This window comes from Taudactylus pleione, unplaced genomic scaffold, assembly GCF_031769625.1.
Source record: "Taudactylus pleione unplaced genomic scaffold, aTauple2 ptg000043l, whole genome shotgun sequence".
Taxonomy (NCBI): Eukaryota; Metazoa; Chordata; class Amphibia; order Anura; family Myobatrachidae; genus Taudactylus; species Taudactylus pleione.
The window spans coordinates 11,403,537-11,423,129 of NW_028284445.1; the positions used below are offsets into that span (position 1 = coordinate 11,403,537).

The 19,593-nt window shown below is 41.9% G+C and overlaps 1 pseudogene; it reads right to left on the reverse strand.

Annotated features, from left to right (window-relative positions):
* Positions 1 to 1,855: 1,855 nt before the first annotated feature.
* Positions 1,856 to 19,194, reverse strand: LOC148537853 (SPOC domain-containing protein 1-like; annotated as a pseudogene).
* Positions 19,195 to 19,593: the final 399 nt, after the last annotated feature.

Below are 19,593 nucleotides of genomic sequence, written 5' to 3' on the forward strand. Positions count from 1 at the left end.
ATAAAACCTCTAGTTATGTTATTTAAAGAATTTGCATGCTTGAAATGTTATACAAGTAAGTGTAATTTATAAGATTACATTTGTGTTAAATATATTAATCATTCTGTAAACAAAAGCACCGTTTAGAAGTGTAATTGTTTGAGTTGTATGTATGAGTAAATTGCATTGTATTGATTAACTATTGACTATTTAAATGAATGTCATAGTGGCATATGTATCATTATTTGCAAAAGAGACCTGTAATTTTCAGACTTTTAATACCTGCTATCGCAGGCATTAAAATGAATTTGATTTTTATTCGACATATGTATTAGAGATGAGCGGGTCCGGTTCCTACCCGAACTTCGTGGATCCGAGGCAAATATTAGTCAGCTCGGGTTTTCCCGCCTGACTCGGATCTGAAAACGAGGCAAAACGTCATCATCCCGCTGTCGTATTCTCACGGGTTTTGGATTCTATAAAGGTCTCGCGATTCGCCGCCATTTTTCATTCCGGCTGTGGAGAGTGAAGAGAGAGGGAGCTGGGAGCTGTGCTGTGCTGTTGTTATATTGTCAATACTTAATACTTGTTACTGGCTGGCTGTTGTCGTGTCCATACTCCATAGGGGCTGGCTGTCATTGTCCTGTCCATAGGGGCTGGCTGTTGTACTTGTCCTGTCCATAGGGGCTGGCTGGCTGTAGTGCTGTGTTGTCCAGGGGGTGCGCTGTCCTTCACCCACCCCCAGTGTGAAAAAAAGAAAAAAATGAGTGTTAGCCACACTTGTCATCAGTGCAGGGGTCCTGTGCTGCTGTCTGTTAAATGGCTGCTGCCTCTTTTCAGGGGTTCACCCTAGTGTTAAAAAAAAATAAAAAATAAACAATTTTTTTATGTGGCGTGTTAGCCTCACCTGTCATCGGCATAAGTGCGCAGGGGTGCTGTGCTGCTGTCTGTCGAGGGGCTGCTGGCCAAAAATAAAAATAATTTTATTTTGTGTGCATGCCATGGTGTCAGCCACACCTGGCTGTCACTGTCATCAGCGTAGGTGCACAAGGGTGCTGTGCGCCTGTCTGTCGAGGGGCTACTGGCCAAAATAATGAAAAAGCTAATTTTTTTGTGTGCGTGTCAGCCACACCTGGCTGTCACTGTCATCGGCGTAGGTGCGCAGGGGTGCTGTGCTCCTGTCTGTTGAGGGGCTGCTGCCCAAAATTATAAAAAAAAATTTGGTGTGCATGTCAGCCACACCTGGCTGTCACTATTATCAGCGTAGCTGCGCAGGGTTGCTGTGCTGCTGACTGTCGAGGGGCTGCTGGCCAAAAAAAAATAAAAAATTTGTGTGTGTGTGTGCCACATTGTCAGCCACACCTGGCTGTCACTGTCATCAGCGTAGGTGCGCAGGGGTGCTGTGCTCCTGTCTGTCGAGGGGCTGCTGGCCAAAATAATAAAAAAACTATTTTTCTTGTGTGCGTGTCAGCCATACCTGGCTGTCACTGTCATCAGCGTAGGTGCGCAGGGGTGCTGTGCTCCTGTCTGTCGAAGCGCTGCTGGCCAAAATAATAAAAAAACTTTTTTTGGTGTGCATGTCAGCCACACCTGGCTGTCACTGTCATTGGCATAGCTGCGCAGGGGTGCTGTGCTGCTGTCTGTCAAGGGGCTGCATGAATATTGCAATGAAAACTTTTTTGTTATTGGGTTACAAAAAGTTGTTTTTTTCATCTTAAACATAGCAGAAATGTTATCCTAACAGCTTATAAAGTTATATGCTCTAAAAAACTAAAGCCTATATTTATTTATAAACCTATATAGAGTGGACATCCTAAATTCTAAAACTGTTCTATTCAAAAACGTAAACAAAAGCAAAGATTATAAGTCTAGTGTGTTATAGTGTGTTATTATGATGTAAGAATGTAGAAGGCCAAAAATTAGGTGGACCACACATGGCTGATTGATCAACCATGGCAAATGGATTAGTGTCATAAGGTAGAGAAGGCTGCAAACGGGGTGTCATGTTATGAGTTGGCCATATGGGGTATGTTGCTGTTAAGGGATCAGGCTGTTTATCACTAATCAGTAAACACATTATTATTATTATAGTTGTTGTTATTTTGGGTTGCCATCTCCTGAAGAGTGTTTACCAACAGACAGAGACTACCTATCAGCTCAGGCATAGACACTTCCTGAGTAACAGAGCTCTGTTATCTGGAGGGAAGACAAATAGGTGGGAGCCCCTGTTCCTTCCAACATCTGAAGCTTTTCTCTATTATAGATGAAAAAAAATGTCATCGGGGACATCTAGCTCCTCTTTCTGTACCCTGCTCACCCTTTTTGGACAGGAAGTCCAGGGTGGATGGTTTGGAAGAAGAAGGCCTAGCAACAGATGGGGATGGTCATTATCAAGACCTGGTCCCCTCAGTGGGTGTAGTCTGGGAGGTATTGGTTGGCATGCAGGCAGCAGAATAACAACGGCATTCATGTTGTCTGTGCTCACTATTCCGTATTTCGTATTGATGGCTGGATAGCCTAGGCTGGTGTGCCCTATTTTAGAAGTGCCTGATTTAAAAGTGCCAATTATATTTTAAATCGATTATTGGCGTTATATCAGCGTTACTAATTATATCTACAGCTGCTATTGCTTGTGAATTGACGCATCCTTCTCTTTTCTCATCTGCAGGTATTTGACTTCTGCTCCCAGCATATTCTTGCTGCATTGTAATTGTATGTCTATGCGTCAGCTGTTTTAGGTATTTGACTACTGCTTTTTATGTTTTTGTGTACTCTGTTAGCTTCTAGATATATAGACCCAGATGTTAGCTTAATGGTATGTGATATTTGTTTGTTTAAGGTAATTTATTGCTGGCAATATTAGTGGGAGTGTTGTGGGGGTAGTTAGTAATCAGTGGATTCACATGCCAGGCATCCTATGTAAGGTTCATTAGATGGCTGGATAGACTAGGCTGGAGTCCCCTGTCTTAGAAGTGCCCGATTTAAAAGTGCCAATTACATTTTAAATCGATTATTGGCGTTTTATCAGTGTTAAACAGAAGTGAAACAGATGGAAACCCACCAATCTACAATCAAACAACAACCCAAACATTAATTGGACAAAGTGGGATGAACAATTGTGAGTTCACATTCTCCATACTACTAGATCCTGTGGACTACATAACCAGGACTCCCTGTCTGGTGGCTACATAAACCCATTGCCTCCCTTGCTGCTATTTGTGCTGGCTTTGTCCTTTACATATAATCCTAATGCATACTTATCTGTGTTAATGTCAGTGTACCTCTATGATAATGCATTTTTATCTTAGCTCTTTTTCTACGTATTAAATCATCTAGCTCCAACCACTGTCTATTTTATTATTTAATTTCTGCTCCCACCAAATCTCCACTTTTATTATACTCAATAATAAGCTTTGGTTTTACAGTCACACTTTTCCCACACTGTACTCTTACTTGTATTTCTGGAAATCTGCACTCTATCTTACATTCTTTCTTCATTCCTACTATCAACTTTATCTTCCCCTATTTACATCATCCTTACCGTTACCATGTTTTCTTCAACTCCCACCTTCACTCAGTGTCTACCTAATCTTTTGTTCTGCACCTTGCTTCCACCTTTATCCTTTCCCCTTGTCTCCTCCACTTCCTCTCCCCCTTATCTCCTCTCCTCTGTTTACCTTCCTCCCCATCTTCTCCCATTACTCCACTTTCATTCTCTTATACTCCACCGGGGTCCTTCTACCTCACTGCTAATCCCTTCTCCCACCCCCCTCTCCATGTTACTTCACCCCACATCCATCCACATATCATTAAACTCCCTTCCTGCCCACCTTCTGCTCGCTCCCCTTCTAGCACTGGAGACCGCACCATCGCTACACTCTATTCATCTCGATCCCCCAAATTAATCTCACCTCCACGCTACAGCAACCCTGATAATTTAATTAAAATCTCTACAACAAACTTTGTCTCTCTATCCTGTGCCCTCTGGACTGCCAGGTCAGTCTGTAATAAACTGGTCCCAACCCATGACCTTTTCATCTCCAACTCCCTGAATCTCCTAGCCATTACTGAAACCTGGATTTTAACCTCTGACACCACTTCTCCTGCAGCTCTCTCCTCTGGGGGCCTCACCTTTTCCCACATCCCACAACCTGGGGGTCACCATGATGGTGGTGTCGGGGTCCTCCTATCCCCTGCTTACTCATACCAACCCATTCCCTCTGAACCATCCCTTACATTCTCTACATTTGAAGTCCATGCTTTGCGCCTCTTCCACCCAGTACACCTCCAAGTAGCTGTCATTTACAGTGCCCCTGGCTCTTCCGCCAAGTTACTTGACAACTTTGCTTCCTGGCTCCCTCATTTTCTCTTCTCAGACCTTCCCTCAATTATCCTAGGTGACTTCAATATTCCATTTGATATCCCCACAGAATCCTCTTCCTCCAAACTCCTCACCCTCACATCTTCACTTGGTCTCTCCCAATGGACCTCCTCACCCTCCCATGTGAGTGGCCATTTTGGATCTGGTCTTCACTCACCGATGTGATATTTCGGATCACTCCAATTCCCCTTTCCCACTTTCTGACCATCACCTTTTCTCTTTTAACCTGTCCCTCTCTCCTTCCCCTCCTCTACCTCCAAAAGCCACCATCACTAAGCGTAACATTGATGCTATCGACACAGATTCCTTTTCTTCCATGCTTGACTCACTTCTCTCCCCTATCCTCTCTCTCTTCTGTCCTGACCAAGCCACTTCCCTATACAACGCCTCCCTTACTTCTGCTCTGGACTCTGTTACTCCGGCGATCACAACTCACACTCACAGATCTACTCCTCAACCCTGGCATTCCAAATGCAAGAGATACCTTCAAAAGTGTTCACGAACTGCTGAGCGACAGTGGAGAAGATCACGCTCTAAGGCAGATTTTCTCCATTTCAAATTTATGCTCTCATCCTATAATGCTGCTCTCTCTCTCTCTCTCTCTCTCTCTCTCTAAACAGTCATATTTCAAGATCCTCATCTCCTCTCAGTCCTCCAATGCTCAGTGTCTCTTCACCACTTTCAACTTCCTCCTTCACCCACCCCCTCCTCATCTCCCCTCCTTGCTCTCTGCCCTTGACTTTGCTACCTACTGTCAAAACCGGATAATTGGCGAAGACAGAATCTGTTTGCAATTGGAATCTGCGCAATGCTGTCTTGTAAAGGGCCAAGACTCCATCTTAGAAATAAAATCTCACAGCACTATTTTGTAAACAAAAGGTACATAGTCAGCCTTCCTCAAACACAGGCAGACTAAACAGGGAGGCTCTGACAGCACAGCTGGAAGCCTCCTTCCTGTATGAGAATTAAATTCACTGTATAAACACATTTTGCAATTTGCAGTTTAAGAACATCAGAAAAATACATGTGTGCTTGTATATGTGTATATATATATATATATATATGTGTGTGTATATGTGGCCCATTTATAATATCACACAGACTTATATTTGAAAAGTAGCAAAATTCCCTGCAACTCATACACACAATGTTAAACAGAATACAGTCAGTTTTTTAGTGATCCTTCCCAAAATCATACTGGCATGGCCACACACACACATAGATGCCCTTCCAGCTTAGTGCTGCTCGCTGAGTGCCCCACCGACCCTCAGACGCACAATGCAATTCAGTGGTGTTTTCCCCGCATACATACATTTAAGAGCAATGGTCCCGTAATGCAAAAAGGATAATTAAGAAATGAATGCTTTCTGTAACTATGGCTTAGTAAATGACAATTGAACTGTGTGTGGAACCGTACTGATCGATTCTGTTTCCACAGCATTCCGGTGACATCAATATGAAGATCAGAACATGCGGCTATGAAATATGAATGTTAGAGAGAATATCTATTTGAAATGTTGTTTTCCATAGTAGCTTAGATTTGCATGTTGGGGGATACAAAAGGAGGTTGAAGACCTTTTGTATCCATTTGGAATTGTCCAATAAATGCCCTGTAACAGATTTCTCCAAAGGACTGGTTATTCCAGTCTAATCAATAGAGCTAGCTAGCTGAGAGTAGAATCTAATTAACAGTAGTTTCAGATAACCAAAAGGATACTCCCTTTCTGATGACCTCACAGGTAAAAGGGGGCGGGAACATAGCATGCACATCCTGAGAAAACACAGTTTAGCAGAGGCACTTGCAGATTTTAGAAGGAAGAGAGAGGTACACTCCCTGACCAGACAACGGAAGAATGGGTCTCAGTTCCTCTGGGTTGTTATAGCTGAGTATAAAATGTGCAATATTTAGCCTATTTGGGTGTCTGTAGCTATGTTTGGTGTTAATCTGTTATTAGCTTAGCATGGTGTGTGGTTTGTAGTTTTCTAAGGATATTCATGGGTCTGTGTTGGCATGCAGTGGATGATGTGTTGTCTGGTCCGTGCTTTTCATCTGCACTGTAGGGTACAGTGGTCTGTTGTTAGCATGCAGGAAAGGGATTGATTGTGGAATTGTTGTGATATTTGTGAATGATTGATGCTGGTTGATTGAGATCCTCTGGTGTGTTCTGTGTTGGGGCCTTGCCATGTGTTCTGTGTTGGGGCCTTGCCATGTGTTCTGTGCTGGGGCCTGGCCATGTGCTTGAACGGTATCTCTGCTTGGGAGAGATGAGCTTTGTGTGTGCTGTATACTCATGAATGTGATCATAGGGTGGTGTCAGTGTTGTATCATGGAGGTTGAATTGATGGCAGCTTTGAATGGTCGTGGGTGGTTGCCGTGTGGTGTTGTGTGAGTCAGATGGGTATGTTGTCTGCGGTTTGTTGGAGATGGCTTGCCTCCATGTGGGGTGAACAAGGGAAATGGTGATTCTGCCCAGTTGTGGTGTTGTGTGGGTCAGATAGGTATATTGTCTTTGTTGTGGTTGTGGTCATTGATGGATGATTTGCGGAGTTGCAGCTTGGTGCAGGATGGAGTTTGCCTAGGGATCATGAGGCTTGCAAACAAAGGAAAAACATGTGCTTCGGCCCTTCCCCCCCCCACGGTCTAGTGACTACTGGATGAGGTCTGTAGTAGGATGGTATTGTTGTATATTGGAATCAGCTTGTGTGGTACATGTTGGAATATTAAATGGTGCAGTGTTTGCCTGATGTGTTGGCATATGATATCCAGCGTGCATATTTAATTAACTATGGCATTATGGGAGATTTCAATGAGGTAGCTTCATAATGGAGTTTGTTTGTAGACCATGCGGTTTGAACAATAGGGCAGGAAGCATTCCCAACCCCCCCCCCTCACACACACTCCATCACCAGCCATCTTGAACATGTGCTCTCAGCAGACATTGATATATCTCTCATTGTATTTTAATGTGTCTCTCTTTCTCTCTCTCTCTCTGTCTCATATTGCTCATTGTATTTTGATCTTTAATAACCGTTTCATGTATTTTAACTGTACCTTATGACCTAATGTTTGTTTGCGCTCATTATTAGATCATAGCGTTGTAACATCTGTACTTTTACCTGAATAATAATCTTTAGCGCTTCGGACCGCTATTCAACTGTCTTGGTATTTCATTAATGGTATAATCAAAATAGCGACATCTTGTGGTTTTAGAAGGTACAGGCAGGTTTTGTCTTAGAGGTTCTAGGCAGGTGAATCTTAGAGGTTTATAGGCAGGAATGTATTAAAAGGTTTATTTACGAATTTAACACTACTTTACATCTAAAATTGATTCTATATGTCAGGACATCATATCCAACCAGTCCTCCAGCTCTCCACCTCCTCCTTTCCCAGATCACCCCTCCCAATCAACTTTACCAACTCTAACATCCTTCTCCCCTGTATCTGGAGAGGAAGTCATGGCCCTCATCTGGTCCTCCCCCCCTTCCACCTCCCCCCTTGATCCTACCCCTCCTGCCTCCTCCACTTCCTCTCTCTTTCTGCCTGCTCCCATCTTGCCCACCTCATTAACCTCTCCCTCTTATCAGGCACTATTCCTTCTGCATTAAAGCATGCCCTTGTCTCCCCCATGCTTCCTTTGATCCTAACCTTCTTTCTAACTACCGACCCATCTCTCTCCTCCCTTTTGCCTCCAAACTCCTTGAGCAGATTGTCTACAAACATCTTACCGCTTTTCTTTCCTCCCACTCCCTCCTTGACCCTTTTCAGTCCGGCTTCCGTTCTCTCCACTCCACTGAAACTGCCCTCACGAAAGTCAGCAATGACTTCCTTGCTGCCAAATCCAAGGGCCACTACTCTCTTCTCATTCTCCTTGATCTCTCTGCTGCTTTTGACACTGTGGACCACCCTCTCCTGCTGCATATCCTTCACTCCCTTGGTCTATGTGACACTGCCCTCTCCTGGCTGTCATCCTACCTCTCTGACCAATCTTTCTCAGTTTCCTCTCATGACTCCTCTTCCTCTCCTGTACAAGAACAGAACCTTGGGGAACACCTACTGTAAGAGGCTTACAGTAGGTGTTCCCCAAGGTTCTGTTCTTGGACCTCTCCTATTCTCCCTCTATACTTCCTCTCTAGGTGAACTCATCAGCTCTTTTGACCCCACCATTATCATCTCTGTGTTGATGATACTCAAATCTACCTTTCCTCCCTGATCTCTCCCCCTCTCTTATGACTCGTATCTCCAACTGTATCTCTACTATCTCTTCCTGGAAGTCCCAGCGATTTCTTAAACTTAATATGTCTAAGACACAGCTGATCGCCTTCCCACCCTCCCACATAACCTCACTTCCCACTATTTCCTTATCAATTGATGGAATAACTATCTCATCTAGTCCCAAGGTGCGCTGTCTTGGAGTTATCCTGGACTCATCCCTCTCCTTCAAACCACATATCCAGAACCTCTCACAGTCCTTTCGTTTCCATCTCAAAAATATCTCTAATATCAGACCCTATCTCACCCAGGATGCTTACAGAAGCCCTCATACACTCACTGGTCATCTCCAGATTGGACTACTGTAACCTCCTCCTATTTGGCCTCCCCAAATCCCATCTCTCTCCTTTCCAGTCTATACTTAATGCTGCTGCACATCTTATCTTCCTCTCCAAATGTTCTACATCTGCCTCCCCTCTGCCACAAGCCCTCCACTGGCTCCCCTTCATTTTTAGAACCCAATTTAAGCTTCTCATGCTCGCTTACAAAGCCCTCACCAAATCTTCCCCCATATACATCTCTGATCTCATCTCCCTTCACTCTCCTCTCCGCTCTCTTCGTTCAACTAATGCATGCTGCCTTTCATGCCAGCTGAGTACTTCCTCCCACTCCCGCCTCCACAATTTTGCCCACACTGCTCCCCACCTCTGGATCTCTCTCCCACTCCCCATCAGACTCTCCATCTCTTTGCAATCCTTCAAACGGGCTCTCAAGACCCACTACTTCATCAAAGCCTTCCAGCTACCATTCTAACTCCCTGATACATGCTACTTCCTCCCCATCTGTGTCACCCCTGTTTGTCTTCCCCTCCCTTTTAGAATGTAAGCTCTTATGAGCAGGGCCCTCTACCCTCTTGTGCTTCTCCCTACTTTAGTTTCATCTACTTCTTACTCACCACTAGGGCACCTAACACTTGGTTGCTTATGCTCTGTTGCTTATCTGGGTGTTATGGTCACTAATGTATCAATATATATTATCCATGTCCTGGTCCTGTATTGCATTGTTCTGTAAATTGCTTGTTTACAACTTGTTTATGTACTTTGTAAGGTGCTGCGGAACATTTGTGGTGCCATATAAATAAATGATTATAATAATAATTTCAGTTTGTGATTCAGGTAGGATTAAAGTCAGCTACAGAACACAGAATCACTGGATGTCTTAGTGCATTCAGGCCAGATACGATCCATGAATTCCCAGACAGATTCCAAACAGATGAATCCTTTGCTTGTGATAATCTTTGGTAATTCCTGCCAAAGGTGGGTGTTATAGCCAGACACTTTGAAGGCTGTAACTTTGAACTGCTTTATAGAAAACATGTGAATGAAACCTTTCCACACTGCAGGACATGATGGAGAAATCCCTTGAAATTCAGCACCTAGAGCATCTTTTTTCATGTTCTCTGAGTTCTTTTTTCCTTCCTGACTGTGAAAGAAGATTAACCACACTGTCTTCCAGTGTGACTTTTTAATGGTGATTTCAATGTTGTCCACTGGCTGAGATCCATCTCATCTGAGGGTTGGGTTTTCCCCATGCAAATGAGACAATTCACATCCAGAAGGTGACTCTTATGTTTAGCTGTGGTATCATTCTCTCTTTTGGCAGAATTTGCACAATCTTGGGGGCACCATGATGAATCAGACAGATCCTCCAGGGTAAACATCTGATCTGGTGTTGTATCTATTTCTATTAAACCTTTGCGTGTGAGTTTAGTCATCTGCCGCTTATGGTAGAGCTCTTTTTCTGCTTTCTCAGTGATCTCCAGAGTATGCTGTCACTCTTGGTTTCTCCAATTTGTCAGCTCCAGTCCAGCCATTTCTGTTGGGCTCAACTGAACAAGACATTGGACCTCATTCACAGTCGGTCGTTGCAGCCATATGGTCATGCGGCCAACGACCGCAAATTGCGTTCGTACAGCAGGTCGATCGTAAACAAAGTGCCGCCCATTCATTAGCACTGCACCTCCTCTAGCTACCAACTGATCTGATCGAACAAAATGAAACAATCGTAGTCAGGTGCTGTCATTCGTTGTATGCTAATTATGTTCTGATGGTTGCGGCCATATGTGCTGTTTTGATGGTCACATGTCATGTTTACATGGACTATCGATCAGCTTGTTATGAGCTTGTTGTCAATTATCTAATTAATAGTGTTTAACTCTTGCTGTTCTTTAAAACAAGTTTTTTATCATGTGTCAATAAACTTTATTGTTCATTTCGTTGTTGTTTTCTCCGTTCTCTTTTTTTTCACACAATTTTAAAAACAAAGTAAGATTTATTATATGTGAATGTACTGTTGATAAGTGTGTTATATTTAAAAATACATGTGCATTTTGCGTTAGGATCATTTGCACTCTTATGTTTGCAATTGCACACTGCGTGTTGTATCCAATCAAATGTGAGCTTATTTTTCGGGACACATGATTAATGGATTGGCCAGTAGTGTTTTTTTTTAGGAAACTGTAAATATTTTAGCCAATCATCTTTTTTGTACCCCATGTATAATTCATGTTTTTTGCAAAATCGGCCATTGCCATCATGAGAGCCGCAGCCTTTACCAGGAGAGAGTTGCTTGTCCTGATAAATACCCTGGACAGGCAGATTACGCATGCTGTGCCGCCCATTTCCAACCGCATAAAGCGGACGGCCTATGCGGAGGTGAGGCGAGCCCTCCGATCTGTGGGTTACCGGCGCAATATTGCGCAATTAGAAAGGCGCTGGTCTGACCTGCACCGCCAGTCACCTGCACTGCTAATGAATTTGCGGGCGCAACTATGCAGACATAAGTATGCGTTTGTTTAAAAGTAATAATTAGTGGACTGACTGTTAAAAATGTATGTTCCTTTTGCCAATTATTTTAGTCAATGTTAAAAAGCCTTCCTGTATGTTGTCCCTATTGTCCTGAATGTGTAAAGTGTACTTGTATTGTGTAGACAAAATTCAAAACTAATATTTTTTTTTTTTTATGTTTACATTTTAGAAGCACAGCGGAGACAGAGAAGGGCATGCAGAATGCAAAGAAATGCAAGTGGCAACCTGCAGCCCTCACCTTCAGCATTTCCTCAACTCAGTCCTCCCTCCCCACCACCATACTCCCCCAGTAACCCTCCCTCCCTCTTCCAATCCTCCCTGAGTATTCCTCCCTCCCCTGCCCACTCATCCTAAATTTCACAAATATCCCCTCCCTTGCATCTTTCCTGCTCCATTTCCCCTTCCACCATTCCCCCAACTCCTGAATATTCCCCTTCTCCTGAAGCCTCTCCATCGACATCTGTGGTTGTGTCCGACCACTCTGAGGGTATGTTTTTTTTGTTTTGTTTTGTTTTTGGGTGTTGTTGTTATCCATGTATTTCTACAAATTTGTTACCTTTTTAAAAAAAATAAAAAATCAGTAGGGGGGTCCAAATCATTGCGCAGTAATGCTGTTTTTCACAATTACGACCCTTAGGTTTTGTGCCTGGGCCTTTTTTTTAAGTGTGGACCACAAAAATATAGGTTTTGTGGCCTTTCCAAAATGTTTTGCATTTTTAGTAAATAATGATTACATTAGGATTAGTATTTTACAATGTAAAAAAACATGTCACACAACTTGGCAAGGTGCTAGGAACCAGGCTACCATTGTTGATGTTGTGTACACTGTGTTTAAAATGTACTAAGATGTAACTTCATTAGGAAAAGTGATGTTTGCCATAACAAACAAACACATTGTATTTTAGGATTATCAAGAACATTCTAGAAGTGAATACGTGCATTGTGTTTTAAGGATATGGCCATCATGACTTAAGAATACACCTCCCATTATTTTTAACATCATCATAGTGTTTTTTGGCTTATGCCACATAGTTAGGGTTTCAAATTATTTTAACAACATAAAAGGATAAACCTATTAATAATGTTGTGTGGCTGATACTTTCAAACACACCGTAACATCATTGTGTTTTACCACTTTTTGGCACATTGAAAAATGTGTAATGTTCAAATGTTTGTAATTTTAATGAAGTATTTAATCCAAAAAAAAATTTTTTTTGTCCACAGATCTAACCCACATCCTGAGGGAAATAAGGGAGGAGCTTAGAGACACATCTGGCTATTTAATGCAGGCCTACTGCTGCCTCCAAAGAATTGTGGGGCGTTTGGAGGATTTGTAGTTATTTTGGTTACATATTTTTGCATTTTTCATTACAAAAAAAAACATTAAAGTTTTTGTGTTTCAAACATTTGTCCTCTTTTTTGCCACACATTAAAGGGTGTAATTCTGCATTTTAAAAAATTTGTGAACAAAGGTGGGTGCCTTTCCATAGTGTAAGAACTGCAAAAATGTATTAGTAAACCTTAAGAACATTTGCAGTAATGTTGTATATTTTTTATTTAGGGGTTGGCATACATTATCCACCTCAAAATGGCTTTCATTTAAAAAAAAAAAAAAAAACACCATTTGTATTTAATTGAAAACATTTATTAAATAACAAACATGTTGCCAACAGGCTTTTACTCATAAAAATAATTTCATAACACATTCACACATAACAAATGTCCTCAGGGTTTGGCCAAATAAAACATCTGGCTTAGTCAAACATAAACAACTATAGTAAAAAAACAAACAGATTTTTGAATGGGAAACATACAAATTAATAAAACAAAAGGCAAATTAACTAAACATGTTGGTGTATATCCGTGCAAAATGTGTTAGTTGTCCAAAAACATACAGGGTATTGCCAATGGGTTCCATTATTTTTGCAGGTTTTGGTAAGTGTTGTGATTTGGTTGGTAGGAAAAGAAAACAAAAGAAAAAGGTACACATTAAAATACATTTGCAAAAAGTGTTTTGTTTAAAAAAAAAGTAAATATTCCTACCTAAAAAAACGTGAAACAACATAATCGCGTCTGGCCTCCCCCCGACAGCATCACCACACCTTCCTCCGGGGGGCCATACTCTGGCAAGTCCTCCTCTGGCTGCATGGGTACTCGACTCCTTATTGCAATGTTGTGTAAAATCCCACACAGGACCACAATGCGAGAAACCATATCCGGTAAGTACATGAGTGCACCACCAGAGTGATGGAGACACCAGAACCGGCCCTTTAAAAGGCAGATACAGTGCTCCACCACCTGCCTGGTGGCAGTAAACGCGGCATTATAGTGAGTTTGGGGCCCTGGTGTGGGAGTCAAATAAGGAGTCAGCAGCCAGGGCATGCAAGGATATCCACTGTCACCTGATGGAAATGGGACACCAAAAGATACATCCATTTACCATGAAAACATGTTTACAGTATTACTAGAGATATATACTGGATTTTTACTTACCAAGAATCCACGCGTCACCAGCTTGCTTAATTTTGGCCAAATCCCTGAATGCTGGATCACATATGCATCATGGCTGCTGCCTGGGAATTTGGCATTCAGGGAGAGGATCTGGAGGGAGGCATCACATAGCACCATTACATTTAGGGAATAGAAATGTTTTCGGTTCCTATATATTTGTTCCCTGCATGCAGGGGGCTGAAGTGCTATGTGAGTGCCATTCACTACCCCTATGATGTGTGGAAAGCCTGCAATTTCAAAAAACTTCTGCTTTACCACATCAAGGGCTTCCGTATCCAAAGGCATATTAATAAAATGTGCTAGATGATTGAAAAATGCATCTAGCACATGCCTCAGGATCCGTGAAAATGAGGGCTGGGAGAGGCCTCCCACCAGCCCCACAGTGGTTTGGAAGGACCCTGAGGTGCAGAAATGTAACACCGCCAACAACTGTGTAAGTGGTGAGATTGCTGTTGGAATGTGAATCTGACTTTCTAGATCATTCTTTATTATTGAAAGAGTGTTATTTATTATTATTGAAAGATAATATTTGGAGGCAGGCGATGTGGTTACAACCACATCATCAGGCATTCCAAAAAGGGTGACACGTGTTCTATATATCTTGGCCCTTGCATGCCTCCTATGCCTACGCCCAGGAGGAGGCTGAGGAAGTTTGGGGCAACATGGCCACTATTAGCTGTCCAACATCGCTCTGTAAAGTTAAATTTATATTTAAAATTTGTTCTACAGAGTGTTTTGTGATTATTTGTTCAAAAATACTTAGCTTTATAATAATGGTGCATATTCTTACAGGGTCGGGCAGTGCCATCTTCGGAAATCCCTACATGTGTATTTATTGTATGTTTTTTTGTTTTATGGAAGACAAACATTTTTGAAAATTTTTTAGTCCAAACAAATATTACTACTATTATTGTTAAAACAAAGCTTAACTTTAAAATTGGGCAATATGAATTGTTGTTACATGTATGAATTTACATTTACCAAATAGAAAAAATAACATTATTAAAATAAAAAAAATAAAAATAAAAAATTCATAATTGTAGGTTTGAATAAATAGACACTTACCTGATTCAAGTACAAAATGGACTGTTAAACACCTTTAATAAATTAATAATTTTAAATAAAAATTAGTAACTAAAAATTTTATTTTTTTAGGATTGTAGAACAAAAAGAAAATAAACAAAAAATGCAGTAGGCTGCCACACTTACTTGAGTCTTCTAATCCGATTGTTTATTTAAAGCTACAAAAGCCTGGCCACCCAAACAGAACAAGTAACTGGCTCAAACACAACAAGTAATGGTTTTTTTTAACTGTCTGCACCAAAAAAATCTGAAAATAAAATACCACCACCAAAAAAAAAGAATAAAGAAAAACCACCACCAAAAATAAAGGAACAAAAAAAACACCCACCAAAAATAAAGGAACAAAACAAACAACCACCAAAAAAAAGGAACAAAAAAAACACCCACCACAAATAAAGGAACAAAAAAAACACCCACCAAAAATAAAGGAACAAAAAAACACCCACCAAAAATAAAGGAACAAAAAAAACAACCACCAAAAATAAAGGAACAAAAAAAACACCCACCACAAATAAAGGAACAAAAAAAACACCCACCCAAAAAAAAGGAACAAAAAAAACACCCACAACCAAAAGAAATTACAAAAAATAAAAAAAACAACAACATACAAACAACTCACACAAGCACCTCTCAAACAACTCACACAAGCAACACTCAAACAACTCACACAAGAACCTCTCAAACAACTCACACAAGCACCTCTCAAACAACTCACACAAGCACCTCTTAAACAACTCACACAAGCACCTCTTAAACAACTCACACAAGCAACACTCAAACAACTCACACAAGCACCTCTCAAACAACTCACACAAGCACCTCTCAAACAACTCCAAACAATGTAACCACTAACAATCCCTTCCTGCACCACAAATCACTCCAACTACAACCCACAAGTAAGGGAACATTTGGCTTTGCCTTAAATAAAGAAATAAAGCCCCAATTATTGAATCATTTAGGAAAGGTGTGCATTTGTAGTTAGGTAAATAAGGATGCATGGATAACCAATCCAGGGATGCACTCATATCTAGCACAACCCACGCAGTAATTACGGAATGCAGGAAAGGTGTGCATTTGTAGTTAGGCAAATAAGGATGCACGGGTAACCAATCCAGGGATGCGATCACATCTATTAAAAAGTCTGCACAAGCAGTATTCTTCATGCTCTCTCACAGGTTAGCAGAATGTCAAGCGAGGAGCATGGTGAGCAGAGGCCAACTGAGCCAGGTAAGTGCGAATCACATTTTTTCGACAACACAAGAACTGTTCATATTTCCCTTTAAAAAATGTTAATTATTTCATCTAATTTAAACAATGTTGTAGGTGCTGGGAATCAAATTCCACCAGTAGAGGAGGAGGAGGCGGGCCCTACACGGATCGAGCTTGAGACATTGGTGACCATGACAATGGAGAACCTTGTCAATGCCCCAAGAAATATGGGGGCTGGAGCCAAAGACAGGATTTGGGAGGAGATATCCAGGGCTGTTAATGCTGTGGGGACAACCTACAGAACCATGAAAATCGTTAAAAAACGGTAAGTAAATGATATTGTGAGTGTACTGAAGTCCAAAGCTTGTTCTTATTTAAATAAACTAACCCTTAAAATTTCCAAAATCACATTGACAGATGGACGGATTTCAAGTACCAACTGAAGAGGAAGCTACGGAGTAGGGTGGACCATGCTGCGGGGACAGGTGGTGGTCCCATCCCTGAGGAGCTGGCCTTGACGAGGTTGGAGACGTTGGCTCAGGGATGTGTGACGGAAGAGGAGACAGTTGGCGTGTCCACTATGGACACTGACATGGCCGACTTCAACGCTCCACATTTGCAAGAAGGTAGTGTTTTTTGGGTAGCCAAAAAGTATAAAGCTCAAACGTCTATGCGTTTTTTTTTTATGAAAACAAATAATACATTTTTTTTTTATATTCCAGACTCAGAGGAGGTAGTGCCTGCTCCTGAGGTCAGATCTGGGTCCAGCACAGATGGAGACTCTGCATGGGAGGATCCAAGTACTCCATCTGGGGACCCTGTGGAGTCTACTCCAGGGCAACCATCAGACCGAGCAGTGCCTCTCCTCACCAGGTTGGTCTCCCAAACTCAAGAGAACAGATGTGTTCTTCTGAGGATGCAGACCACTCTGGTGAGGGTGGCGGTGGCCCTGGAGACCATTGCTGGGGCCCTAGATCGTTTGGCCAATACCCAGGAGCAGGCCAACCCACCTGCCATGATGGAGCGAGACTCCCTTCCTCCCAGGACCACCATCTCTGGCAGCCCAACAGCCACCCCCGCAAGTATGGAGAGCCCTATGCCTAGGCCAGAGGAAATCCCATCTACCTCTGGCCAGGCCAGTCGGCGTGTTACACGCCAGTCGGCTGTCTGTAGCTTACCTCTTCAGCCGGGCCAAACGACGAAAGTAGCCCTGGATATCTCCTCCCTCACCTGTTGTCCAGTCCCCATATTTCTTGTCACCAATGTCTCAAGCTCTTTTTTTTTATTTATTTTTTTTTTTAATTATTCTAGTAATATACAAATGTTGCAGTAACAATTATTTTGTAAATTGTGCTGAAAGGCCAATTTCCCAAAAAAATAAAAAATTATACCAAAAATGTCTGTCTTTAACTATATCAATGTATAAAAGGTTTAAAAAGTGTGATGTCTGAAAAGGCTGTTACACAAAACACAATGCTAGATGTTTTAAAAACTGTTTTACAAAAAAAAGGTTTAAAAAGCACAAATAAACATTTGTGTTATGAATTTCCTAATGCACACGCAAGTGAAATGAGTTACAAGGTAATTAGCAGTGTTAATAGTTACAATGCAGCAATCTTAGCTGCTTGGTTTGTGTGGTTCCAAATCGAAACATCGCAGGTAACATCAGATTAACGATTGTACTGTTGTGGTTTACGGACGCTTCTTGCCTACCTTAGCCTGGACGATCATCCTGTTCGTAGAGTGACGTTTATATGCATCCGCAATTCTTGGTCGTACGAAGCAGGTAATTTATGCGTTCCCCTAAAACGCCTGGAAACGCTGAAGAACGCCTCCGTTTGCAGACCACCACTCCCGTATACTCCCACAAACGGTCTTACCTGTCAATCAACTTTAGCAATCCACTTCCGTGTCGGAAGCCCTGCGACCGTCAGTATTTTTCATCGGTAGACCTCGTACGCACATGTGCACTGCTAGCCGTGCGCAGGCGCAGAAAGAAAAACATCGTATGCGTACGACCGTGCGGACGCAACGACCGACTCTGAATGATGTCCATTGTGCGGTGATCTCCCCTAGTACCACACGGTGAAAGAAAATCTGATTTTCTGGGTCTTTCAGATTGAAGAGGAGACTTCTGTACTTATTTTTGTACCTCACACCAGTATTATACAAGTTGTTGTAAAATTCATTCTCATCATTCTTTGCCAATTTTTTTCAATGTTTCCAGATGCACATCAAGATTTTTTGTCTCCTGAACTCTCTTCAGCAGAACTTCATATAGCATCTGTACTGTGGTGGTCCGATTCTCTTTAGGTGACTTGCCTGAAAACAGCATTAGGGAGGAGAGAGTCTTCATTCTTTTACACATTTTCTTTTTTGACTTTCCTATGGGCTGTGATACGTTTATGGATTCTGGACTCACCGACAGGTCTCTTATCCTTTTTGTATCGAGCATAGTTTTTAAGTGTGTCTGAGATTGTTCTCCATCCTCTTCACGTATTATGTCATCATCATCATCCTGGATGAGAATGTGCTCTCCCTGACCCATCTGGTCAGAACAACTTTCCAGCTCATCCAGTATCTGTACTTCTTTGGAATCTGCATTCCAGTATCCTAGCAGCTGGCAAGTTTGGTCTTCTTTCTTAGTTTCAACAGGTATTGTTCAGAGTAAGTGCATTCACATTTTTAGAAATATGGTTATCCAGAGAATGCTCTGTCTGCCATTTCACATGTGGAGATTTCAGCACGGAGATAAACTGTACATCTGGATTAGAATCAGATAAGGTGTTAAATGGAGTTTCTACCACAAACTTCTCAAATAATCCCAATGGGCTGTAACATTCACGGTTCTGTGGTGACAAAGCAGAGTTAGCGGGATCCACATAAAACAGTTTTTCAATTTTCTCACTTTCTTGATATACCTCCGCACCGCTTTCTCCAGAGCTGTCACACATAATAAACCAGCTGTGTCAGCGCGGCCACCGCTTCTATAGGCTTCTCTTGAATAATAAAATTGTTTCCTGATGTGCCATGTTTGAAGTTGAACTGCCATGTGTTTGTGCCGCCCACTGCTGCCACTTACCTTAGCCAGCCAGCCAGCTTGGTGCAAATTTTGGGCCTAAACTGGATGAAAACAATATAGTGAGCTGTGAGGTGGTCAAAATTGACTGAAAACTAGTGGAAATAAATGTTATTGAGGTTAATAATACTGTAGGAACAAAAAAAGGCCCATTTTATGTGATTTTAGCTGTTTTTATGATTTTTTAAGAAAAAATCCAGATCCAAATCCAAAACCGAAAAACAAAACACGGAGGGGAGGTTTTGGCAAAACCCATCCAGATCCAAAACCAGGG